Genomic DNA, 11,514 nt, shown 5'->3' with positions numbered 1-11,514 from the left:
GATGATAGTCTCGGGGCAGTATCGAGAGGATTTTGAAAGTTCTTATATAGGCAAGGGGGTGGAGCATTGGGTGATATTTGAGGTCTTTGGGCTTGGAAACCCGGATCTTGTGACCTCCAAGATCAGTGGGGATGTTGCCACCACCCAGAATTGGTGTATTGGAGTAGGGGTCATTTGGCGGCCTATCGTACCAATTATGGGTAGAATTAACTTCTTCTTGCACAAGCTCAGGTTTGGAAGGCGCATATAGGCAATTGTAGCATGTATGTTAGGGGTCTAAGCAGATGGAACACACCTTTGCACATGCCACAGGTTATGGTTGTTGTCCTAAGGACAATACCTAATCTAACTTTTGAACTATAGTGCGCAGGGTGGGTGCTAGGTCATGATCTGTGGCCAACTCATTAACTACTCTAGATTTGGAAGTGGACGGTTTTTAGGGTCTATGAGCCAATATGCTGCTGAGAATTCTCGGCAAGGTTCTCGAAGAGAACCCAAGCCTTATTCTTATGTTTGACGAGGAGAGTACCTCAACACGATGCATCTACCATCAACCTATCACATTCATCTAACCCTTCATAGAAGGTCAGAACCAATTGCCACTTAGGGACCTAATGGTGTGGGCATTGACGTAGCAGGTCCTTAAAGCACTCCCAAGTCTCGAAAAATAGTTCCCCACCCATCTATGAGAAACTAATGATGGCTCTCCTAAGCTGGTTAGTCTTCCCAATTGGGAAGTACTTTTTCAAGAACTTGTGTTGCATGGTGGCTCAGTTGGTCACCGAGTTCGGCTCTAAGAACATCAGCAAATATTTGGCCTTATCCTTCAAAGAGAATGGGAAAAGCCTAAGGCGGAGGGCATCATCACCAAAATTGTGGATGCAGATGATAGAACAAATCTCGAGGAACCCATCTAGATGCTTAAAAGGATTTTCATTTGAATTCCTATAAAAAGTGGGAAGCATCGAGATGAAAGAAGTTTTGATCTCAAATTGAGCTGCTTTGACATCAAGATATTGAATGCAAGACGATGAGGTGTATGCACTAGGTACAAAGTAGTCCCTAAGAGACTTAAGTGGTTGCTCCACCACCATAGGTTGGCGAGGAGATTGGGGTTTCGATAATTGAACAACGAGAACCAGTGGACGTTCACCAATTCTTTAAGTTCAAACGACTCTGCAAACTCATGATTCAAAGTGGGTTTCCTAAGGGACCTACGAGATCTCTCAATCTTGGGGTCTATCGGAACTAACTCAGGATCCAAAGAGCGCAAACCTAGCATACACACTTGAAGCACATAGAATCAATACTTCAAAGTATCAAAACAAAGAAAACAAAAATTAATAAAGATCAAAGAAAATGAGAGCAAAGAGAAAAACAAAGTTATAACATGCTAAAGTAGAAATTGGCTAATAACCGTGACTTTATCCCCGGCAATGGTGCCAAAATTTGGTAGGCTCACCAAGGCTTGGGTCTTTAACTACCAAAAATAATATTTATAAAACCTAACTTAATCCCAAATTCAGTAGAAAGTGGGGAAGTTGGGTATCGATCCAGGGGGATTAGAGTGCACCTATCAACCTTTTTTCCAGATTAGTTTATTAGAGCTTTGTATAAAATGAAGTGTAAAGGTGGGAAATTTTGTAATGTTTCTAACACCTAATGGAAAGCATGTAAAATCTAAAGTACCCTACTCCTACAAAGCGATGCTTTAACTTGAATTAGATGCTGGATGCCTTGCCTCTGACTACACTCCACCAGCTATCCATAGAAGTACTAACCCGAGAATCTCAAGCCAAATGGGAGATGGTAGTTCGAGGGCACAAGGTAGCAAAGGTGCACCAACTGTCCAGAGCATGATCGGGAACCGAAGTATACCCTATCTCAATAATCACAAACACCTCCGCGGTTCCATAGCCAACCGGAGTATACCCTATCTCAATAATCACGAACACATCTGCGGTTCGATAGCCAACTACTTTTATCTAGTAGAGACTGTAGTAGTAATTATCCTTATTTGCAATCTTTCATTAGAATTAAAGCAGTAAATCAAAAGAAGTAAATGAAAGTGATTAAAAGAAAGCTTATAAATCAAAGTAGTAAATTGAAAGCATGTAAAAATCATCCTTTGTATTCGAGTTGTCTCTCACAAATAATTGTCCCTGCAACGGAATAACCATCTAATCTACTCGAAAAATACGAGAGTGCCTCCGGTTGTCACAAGTCGTCGAACACCTCTTGCACAATCCATAACTGATATTGAAATCTAATCAAACTAATGTACATTGGCTCTCAATGGTGTTCTAGGTCTATCACTAACCTAAAATCAGCCAAAGAGGAACCCCTAGAACATATTTTTAGCTAATATTTATACCCATTAGGATTTACAAGGTTTGAATTTCGAAATAGGAAAGTTTAGCACAAAATCTCGTGTAGAAGATCGTCGCTAGAGACCAGGTCGCACCCCTATTTTTGCAAGTCGAGCTACTGGTCGAGATCCAGACCTAGTCGCCCCTCAAGGTCTTGCTGGTCGTGTTACTGGTCGAGATGCTGGTTGAGATCTAGACCTAGTCACCCCTCAAAGTCTTGTTGGTCGAGCACTTGGTCGAGACTCACAGTATTTCAATCTTTAGTTCATCTCAGGAACTCGACCTGGTCGCCCCTCATGGTCTTCCTAGTCGAGTACTTAGGCTTAATAAGCTTCAATATCTTGATTTGGTCGCCCTTGAGGGTCACATGGTTGAACACTTGGTCAAAACTTGCAACATTTCTTCTTCAGTCTAAACCTTGGAGTCTATGGCTTTTGTCCTGGTCGCCCCTTGCGTTAGCTGGTCGCACCACATGATTGAACAGAGTCTTTTTTTCTCTTTTATGTGTGTTGAGGCATTAAGAGTTTGGCTAGACAACTGATTTGAGCTTTGAGTATCCCAAATACTCCCTTGACTTCTCGTATTGCTTAACTCCTTGGTTTTAACCTGTTTTCCCTAAAACATGAACAAACCTTGCAAAACTACGAAATATGACAACGAAGGGCATATACAAAATAAAAAAAGACAAAACAAAGGTAAATAAGGGCCTAAAATCATGCATTTTAGGGACTCATCAGGAATCTTCTTAGGATATTCAGTGAAACGTAAAGCCTTTAGAGTCTGCAACAGAAGGACTCTTTCAATCATAGAATCAGTCCATGTAGCTTTGGATGAGGCAAATCCATTCTCAAAACCCTCTGATATTGAGGAATTGAAGCTAAAATTAAACAAAGACTAGAAGACTTAGAAATTCAAGAAGTAAAAGATAAGAGTAAGGAATCAAGTTCATCTTTAGATGATAGCCCTCTAGATAAATTTGAATTACCTCAAGAATGGAAATTTCTAAGGAATCGCCCAAAGGATCAAATCATCGGTGAACCTTCACGAGGAGTATCCACTAGATCCTTATTAAATAATATGTGTAGTCATTGTGCATTCCTATCTCAAGAGGAACCCAACAACATAATCAAAGCAGTAAATGATGACTCATGGATAGCAGCCATGCAAAAAGAGTTAAATCGATTCGAAAGAAATAGAGTTTGGAAGTTAGTTCCTAGACCCACTGAACACTCAGTAATTGGCACCAAATGGGTGTTTAGGAATAAGAAGGATGAGAACGTCATTATAGTGCGTAACAAGGCTAGACTAGTAGCTCAAGGTTATAACTAAGAAGAAGGAATAGATTAAATGAGACCTTTGCTCCCATAGCTAGAATGGAAGCAATAAGAATGCTACTAACTTATGCATCTCACAAAGATTTTAAATTTATCAAATGGATAAGAAGAGTGCATTCTTAAATGGATTTATAAATGAAGTATATGTTGCACAACCTTTAGGATTTGAGAATTTTCATTGTCCTAATCATGTGTTTAGACTAAAAAAAGCCTTATACGGACTAAAGCAAACTCCTAGAGCTTGGTATGAGTGACTAAGTGGCTTTTATAGAAAAATGGCTTTTCAAGAGGAAAAATTGATAGCACTCTGTTTATTCAATCTAAAGACAAAGATATTCTCATTATCCAGATATATGTGGATGACATTACCTTTGGTGCTACTAATGAGGAATTATGCAAAGACTTCGCAAAATGCATGCAGGACGAGTTTAAGATGAGTATGATGGGAGAGATGACATATTTCCTTGGTCTTCAGATCAAGCAAGCTAAATGACTTACTTAAGAAATTTGACATAGAAGGGGGAAAGCCATTGAGGACCCCAATGAACACTTCTATAAGTGATGAGTCCCTAAAATGTATGATTTTAGGCCCTCAACTACCTTTGTTTTGTCTCCTTTTATTATGTATATGCCCTTTGTTAACATATTTCAGAGTTATGCAAGGTTTGTTCGTGTTTTAGGAAAAACAAGTTAAAACCAAAGGGTTAAGGATTATGAGAAGCCAAGGGAGTATTTGGGATACTTAAAGCTCAAATTAGCTGCTCGGCCAAGCTCCTAAAGCCTCAATGTAATGAAAGAGGATAAAGGACTTTGTTTGACCATGTGCTGCGACTAGCTACCATAGGGGCAACCAAGTCTCAAGTTCTAGACTCCTAGGTTCAGACTGAAGAAGAAATGCTACAAAGTTCAACCAAGTGATCAACCAAGTGACCCTCAAGGGCGACCAGGTCTAGATCTCAACCATCAGCTCGACCAGCAAAACGTATAGGGGTGACCAAGTCTAGATCTCATCCATCAGCTCGACCAGCAAGATCTACAAGGGTGACCAGGTCTAGATCTCGACCAGCAGCCTCAACCAGGTCGCGACTAGGAGAAAAGCAGGGTGTGACTAGGTCGAAACTAACGATCTTCTATGCGTGATTTTTTTGCATAACTTTCCTGTTTTAAAATTTAAACCTTATAAACCCTTTTGGGTATAAATATTAGCTTCAAATATGTTCTTAGGGTTCCTCTTTGGCCTCTCTTAGGTTAGTGACAAGCCTAAAAAGCCATTGAGAGCCAAGTAGGTTAGATTTACTACTTTTCCCTTCAATTGCTATACTGGTTGTGCAAGGATTCTTTAAAGGCCGATGACAACCTATGAGTTCCTTGTGCTGCTACATAGATAAATGGTCCTTTTGACTATATTCCTAGTCATTAGTGACAAACGTTCAAGTTGCAATTGAAGGATTTTTACGTGCTTTCTTTACATGCTTTCATTTAAATACCCGCACTTTAATTTTCATGCAAATTTTACATCTTTAATTGTGTTAAGACCCTAGGGTAAAGGATAGCCTAGCTAGGGATTCATTTACTTGTACGAATTAGGCTACAGTCCATGTACAGGGTGATCTCGTGATCATTATGATAGATTATACCCTAGTTCCTAATCGTGCTCCAAACGATTGGTACACCTTCGCTACCCTATGCCATCGAATGGTTCACTTGATTGTTTAGCCTAAGATGGATAGTTGATTGGACATAGTTAGCGCACACGACAATCTAGGCTTGATACATAATATGATACCTACTTTCTTGGAGTAGTGTTAATATATATGTACATGCTTTCAGTAGTTGTTAGAAAAATATTTGAAAAATCTCAACTTTTTCCCTTTTTTACACAAAGTTGTAGTAAACTAGATTGTAAGTGGTTAATAACAGCACCTGAGTCTCTAAGAATCGACACCCGACTTACTCATTGTTCTACTGAACTTGGGATAATTTGGTTATAAATTTTTATTTTTGGTAGTTAAGGACCCAAGCCTTGGCGAGCCTACCAAATTTTGGCGCTGTTGTCGGGGACTAGTTCACGATTATTAGCTAATTTCTAGTTTAGCATATTATTTCTTTGTTTTTTCTTTCTTTTCTTTTATTTTGTTTTTGTTTTATATACTGAAGTCTTGATTCTATGTGCTTTATTTGTGTATGCTGGGCTTGCATTCTCTAGATCCTGAGCTAGTACCTATAGACCCCAAGATTGAGAGATCCTGAAGGTTTCTTAGGAAACCCACCTCTAGTCTCGAGTCCGCTGAGTCATCCCAACCCAAGGTAATGGCCGAACGCAATCTGGATCCCACTGCTCAAAATTCGGAACCCCAAGCTCCCCACCAACCTGTGGTGGTGGAGCAACCACTTAGACCTCTTAGGGACTACTTTGTACCCAATACCTACACATTACCGTCTTATATCTAATATACGGATGTTGAGGCGGCACAATTCGAGATCAAACCTTCTATTATCTCAATGCTTCCCAATTTTTATGGAAATTCAAATGAAAATTCTTATGGATCTAGATGAATTTCTTGAAATATGTTCCACCATCCACATCCATAATTTTGATGATGACGCCCTTCGCTTAAGGCTTTTCTCATTCTCTCTTAAGGATAAAGCCAAATATTGGCTGACGTCCTTAGAGCTGAACTCGATGACCAATTAGGCCACCATGTAGCATGAGTTCATAAAGAAGTACTTCCCAATTGGGAAGACTAAACAGTTGCGAAGGGCAATCACTAGTTTCTCACAATTGGATGGGGAACTATTTTTTGAGACCTGGGAGTGCTTTAGGGACCTTCTGCATACATGCCCACATCACCAAGTCCCTAGGTGGCAATTAGTTCATACCTTTTACAAAGGATTGGCTGAGCAAGATAGGTCAATGGTAGATGCTTTTTGTGGAGGTACTTTTCTCACCAAACACAAGAATGAGGCATAGGCTCTCTTTAAGAACCTTGCCAAGAATTCTCATCAGCATACTGTTGCTACCCGTAGACCATCCAAACCCTCCACTTCCAAAACTAAGGAAGTCTATGAGCTAGCCGCAGGCCATGACCTAGCACCCACATTGCACCCAATAGTTCAAAAGTTAGACCGGCTCTTGTCCTTAGGATAGCAACCACAGCCAACAGCATGTGCAGAAGTCTGCGCCATCTGTTCTGATCCTTCACATGCTTGCTACAATTACCCCCATGCATCTTCCCAGCTTGTTTTTGTGTAGGAGGAAGTTAAGGCTTCTCATAATTGGTATGATGGGCTATCTAATGACCCATAATCAGATACATACAATTCTAGGTGGAATCAGCATCCTAATTTCTCTTTGAGGCCACAAGCTACAGGTTTTCAAGCACAATGACCTCATATATCACCCACTGCTACACCTCCTCGCTCGTATCAAAACTCTCAAAATCCTCCCGTTCCTGCCCCCTAGACCATCATCTTTTCAACAACCATCTCCTCCACTACCTACATATGATTCTTTCCAAGAAACAGAGTTTAAAACCCTCAAGGGCATTGAGGCTAATCGTCGCGTAGTTCGGCAACTCCTCCACTCCCACTCCTAGTCCATTGCTAAGTTAGATGCCACCTTGGGCAAACTAGCCACCTCTTTTAGTAGAAGAGATGAGGGTAAATTACCGAGTCAGCCTCAAATGAACCTTAAGGGCCAATATAGGGTAGAATGCGAGCCGGTTGCTAGAACTTTGTTATGTAATGCGCAAGCCCAAGTCATAACCACTCACTGGAGTGGTAGGGAGATAAACAATAGGGTCAGGGAGAAGTTATACCAAGAAAAAGGGTAGAGGAAAGATGAGGACAGAACCCAAAGATGAACCATGTAACCCTCCTCCTCCTAGTCCGATAGTTGATACCGAGACACCTTTCCTTTCCAATGATGGAGCATTTCCCCATTTTGTCCCTCCAGCGCCATACCCTGCAGCCCTTCAAGTATATTCTAAATCTAAGAAGGAAACCAATATTGAGTCCATCATGGACACATTCAGGCAAGTAAAGATCAACCTTCCTCTCTTAGATGTCATCAAGAAAGTGCCTACTTATGCTAAGTTCCTCAAGGACTTGTGCACTCAAAAGCGCAAATCCAAGGTGCACTTGAACAAAAGAGTCAAATTGACCGTGAATTTGAGCTCAATTCTTTTAGGTTCTACTCCCCCCAAACTTAAGGACCCTGGCATTGCCACCATCTCATGTGTAATTGGTGATTACACAATCGATAGGGCCCTCTTAGATTTGGGAGCGAGTGTGAACCTGCTTCCTTACTCGGTTTACAAAAAATTCTGTTTGGGAGAATTGAAACCCACCCCAGTCACCTTGAGTTTAGCTGACCGATCTGTAAAGAAACCCCAGAGAGTTGTCGACGATGTCCTAGTAAAGGTCGATAGGTTCTTTTAGCCAATTGATTTCATTGTTTTATACATGGAGCCTACCGACCTGACCAAGAAACAGGTTTCAGTCCTTCTGGGTTGCCCATTCTTAGCCACATCTAATGCATGCATCTAGTGTAGGACCGGTGTTATGGATATATCCTTCGACAACATGTAGCTCCTGCGGAATGTGTTCTATGCCCCCTAGCACCCATCATAAGACGTCCCATGTGACGATGTAGACATTATTGATAAAGGTGTTAAGAAGGATGCCCCTTCAGCTCCTTTAAAAAATTCCCTTGAGGATAGGCCTCCATTTGATCGGTCCTCTACTTTAGATTTAGAGGACATGGGTGCGCGTATCTCTGCTATTTGTAAATCTACCTCTAACCAAGAAATAAGGCCCTGGAAAGCTAGGTTCAAAAATCTTCCTACTTTCTCCAACGTTCCAGCACATCCTCCCAATAAGGCCCTACATCCACCCAATAATGTCCAAGTTGTGGACATTGACATGATCGGTGAACGTGTTCAGGAAGTGCCCCCCTTAATTCTGTGGAGGGATCCCCTAGAGGTTATACTTCAACCGGAGAGCCCCTCCATATTTGGCCTGGAGGACCCATATGAGAAAATGGTTGTCGTTGATGCCATGGTCTCCATCCTAGAGGGAAGATTATGGGTAAGTGAACAATGGTTTTGGAAGGTAATGGTGGAAGATGTCCCTACTCTCGAACCTGGGTGAGTTCGAACTGAGCATTCATCGCGTCTGGCTGAAGACAGTAAACTTAGCACTTTTGGGAGGCAACCCAATTGTATTTCTTTTCTTTTTTTTTCTTCTTTGAGTCCATAGGTTGTACATTGTAGAGTAGATAGTGTTTAGGGTCCTTAGAGTAAGTCATAGGTAAGTTGGGGGTGCTATTGACTCAGATTAGGCTAGGGCTAGTTCTTGGGATCTTTTGATGCGCTCTCTGTGTATATATTATCTTCTTTCTTTTTATTTCATTTCTTTTCTCTTATTTGTATTTTCTTTTGACTTGCGCATCACCATGATTTTGGAAGGGTTGTACCTATTCTCTTGATGGCATATATAATTTGTACTGCCTTTGGTTTAATAGAATTATATGGTGCTTTTGCTTTTGCTTTTTCTTTTATGCTTTAGTGTATTAGTGCATGCATGCTATCTCTAGATATTATGGTTATTTCTTATGCAGGTGCATTGATCGATCTAACTGCACCATGCTATGTTTCCTCTCCCATTCTCTAGGTTTTTCCTTTCCACACTTTAGTGAGGACACTGAAGCTTTAAGTTGGGGGTAGGGGGTAGGAAACCACTACATGGCACATTTCAAAGCACAAAAATGACACTTCTAAAAAAAAAAAAATCCAGTGAGCAGTATCTGTTTTATGCCATGTTAACACTATTTATAGGGCCCTTTACATACGTCTATATCACCTATATGCTACATGCATAGGCTTATCATTTATATGACCTTATTATGCACTAACAATGTAGTGGGTTACTTATGTATAGTTTCACATGATATAGTCTATGTATTGTTGTCTCACTCTATGTGAGTTGACTAATGATTCATTCGTGTTAATATAGTTGTATAAATGCTTGTATTCATATGGTATCTCATGAGGCTGAAAACACACTTACGCGTGATTTGTAGCACTTAGGGGTCCTTGAAAGCACTAAGAGAACACTCGTGGCGACTGTGACACCTTTTGAGGTATTGTTGAGCCGTTAATTCATTTCTTGAGTTATTGACGTCAAACTCTGAGTTTTTGAAACACAACTTTCCTTTTTCTGGTTATTCTTTATATACTAGTCTTTATTCTTGACTTGCTAGCTTAGAGGTGACATCTAGTGGTGAGATAGAAACCTAGGTCTTGTAGCCTACTCAAGATGTGAAGACTGAGCCACTCCTAAAGATAGATTTATTTCATGGACTCCTGTTCGAGTTTAATTCCCATTGGTGGCATGAAGACGCAAATAGTTGTAATGATTATCCTAGCTAACCATGAAAAGGAAATAAGTAAAATGAAGAAAATGAGTTGAAGAATGAGAGATAATAATAAATAAATAAATAAAAAATAGAACACCTGCTCCATGAATACAACAAAGGTCAAGCTAGGGACACGACACATGTTCTACACATATAAAGATTCTTCAACTGCCTAATACCTAAGATGTATTTATGCTTGGTCTATGAATAAGTTGATCTAGGGTGGTCTTGGTTGGATATGACGAGTAGGTAAGAAGATGCTAGAGTAAAGGACCCAACACCTCAAAAATAGGCTAAATTCCCTTCAGACCAATTCACACCATATCTTAGCGTTTGTTCCTTAAAATATATGGGATGTTTGATCACAACACTCCTCACATATGACGAGTGAACCCATCTTCTTAAGTATTTTTGAGGATATACCAATGAGCCTAAGTCAAGACAACCGTTCTGTAGGTGTCCCTAGATATCCTCAGTGTAACGAGTCATGCACTTTACACATGCCTTATGATTTAACCTATTTATGTTCGAATTTATATGATTATATTAACTCCGAAGTGTAATTGCTGGATAATTCTGTGAATATGTTGTTCTTGATGGCTGTATAATATTGACACTTGCATGAGTAATTTGCTTTGGAGTTGCGTATATAACAAAGTTATGGATGAAAGAGCTTATATGTAATTAGGTCATATTCTTGTATTTAAAATAGTATATTTTTGATGCATGTATTTTCATTTAATGTTCATTGGAATTGGTGTTTGTGGGTATCACCCTAGAAACCCTCACGAGACTAGAACTTGTCCACTAGGATCAACCTAAGGGTTTAAAGCCTTGTTGCATACGGTAAATGTAACCATGTTTCCCACGAAAAAGGAGATAGATAGGATTTTCTTAGTTTTCTTAGTTTTTGACTTTGCTCGAGGACTAGTGACAGACGTTTGAGTTGTAATTGAAGGATGTTTACATGCTTTCTTTACATGCTTTCATTTAAATACCCGCACTTTAATTTTCATGCAAAGTTTACATCTTTGATTGTGTTGAGACCCTAGGGTAAAGGATAGCCTAGCTAGGGATTCATTCACTTGTACGGATTAGGCAGGCTACAGTCCATGTACGGGGTGATCTCGTGATCGTTGTGATAGAGTATACTTCAGTTCCCAATCGTGCTCTAGACGATTGGTGTACCTTCACTACCCTATGCCATCGAATGGTTCACTTAATTGTTTAGCCTAAGACAGGCAGTTGGTTGGACATAGTTAGCACACACAACAATCTAGGCTTGATACATAATCTAAGACTTGCTTTCTAGGAGTAGTGTTAATATAGATGTACATGCTTTTGGTAGTTGTTAGAAAAACATTCGAAAAATCTCACCTTTTTTTCCCTTTTT

General features: G+C 40.1%; 2 non-coding genes across 2 annotated transcripts; one reads left to right on the top strand and one right to left on the bottom strand.

Moving 5' to 3' along the window:
* The first annotated feature begins 609 nt into the window (after nt 1–609).
* On the top strand, nt 610–715 carry LOC131156831 (small nucleolar RNA R71). Its single transcript, XR_009137101.1, has one exon. It is a non-coding gene; the product is annotated as a small nucleolar RNA R71 (small nucleolar RNA).
* Nucleotides 716–6,453: 5,738 nt separating this feature from the next.
* On the bottom strand, nt 6,454–6,559 carry LOC131156848 (small nucleolar RNA R71). The gene has a single exon (XR_009137117.1). It is a non-coding gene; the product is annotated as a small nucleolar RNA R71 (small nucleolar RNA).
* Between the last annotated feature and the right edge of the window lie 4,955 nt (nt 6,560–11,514).

The sequence above is a fragment of the Malania oleifera genome, chromosome 5 (assembly GCF_029873635.1).
Source record: "Malania oleifera isolate guangnan ecotype guangnan chromosome 5, ASM2987363v1, whole genome shotgun sequence".
Lineage (NCBI taxonomy): Eukaryota > Viridiplantae > Streptophyta > Magnoliopsida > Santalales > Ximeniaceae > Malania > Malania oleifera.
Note: the sequence above shows the minus strand (reverse complement) of the source record. Positions and strands in the feature narration are given on the sequence as shown.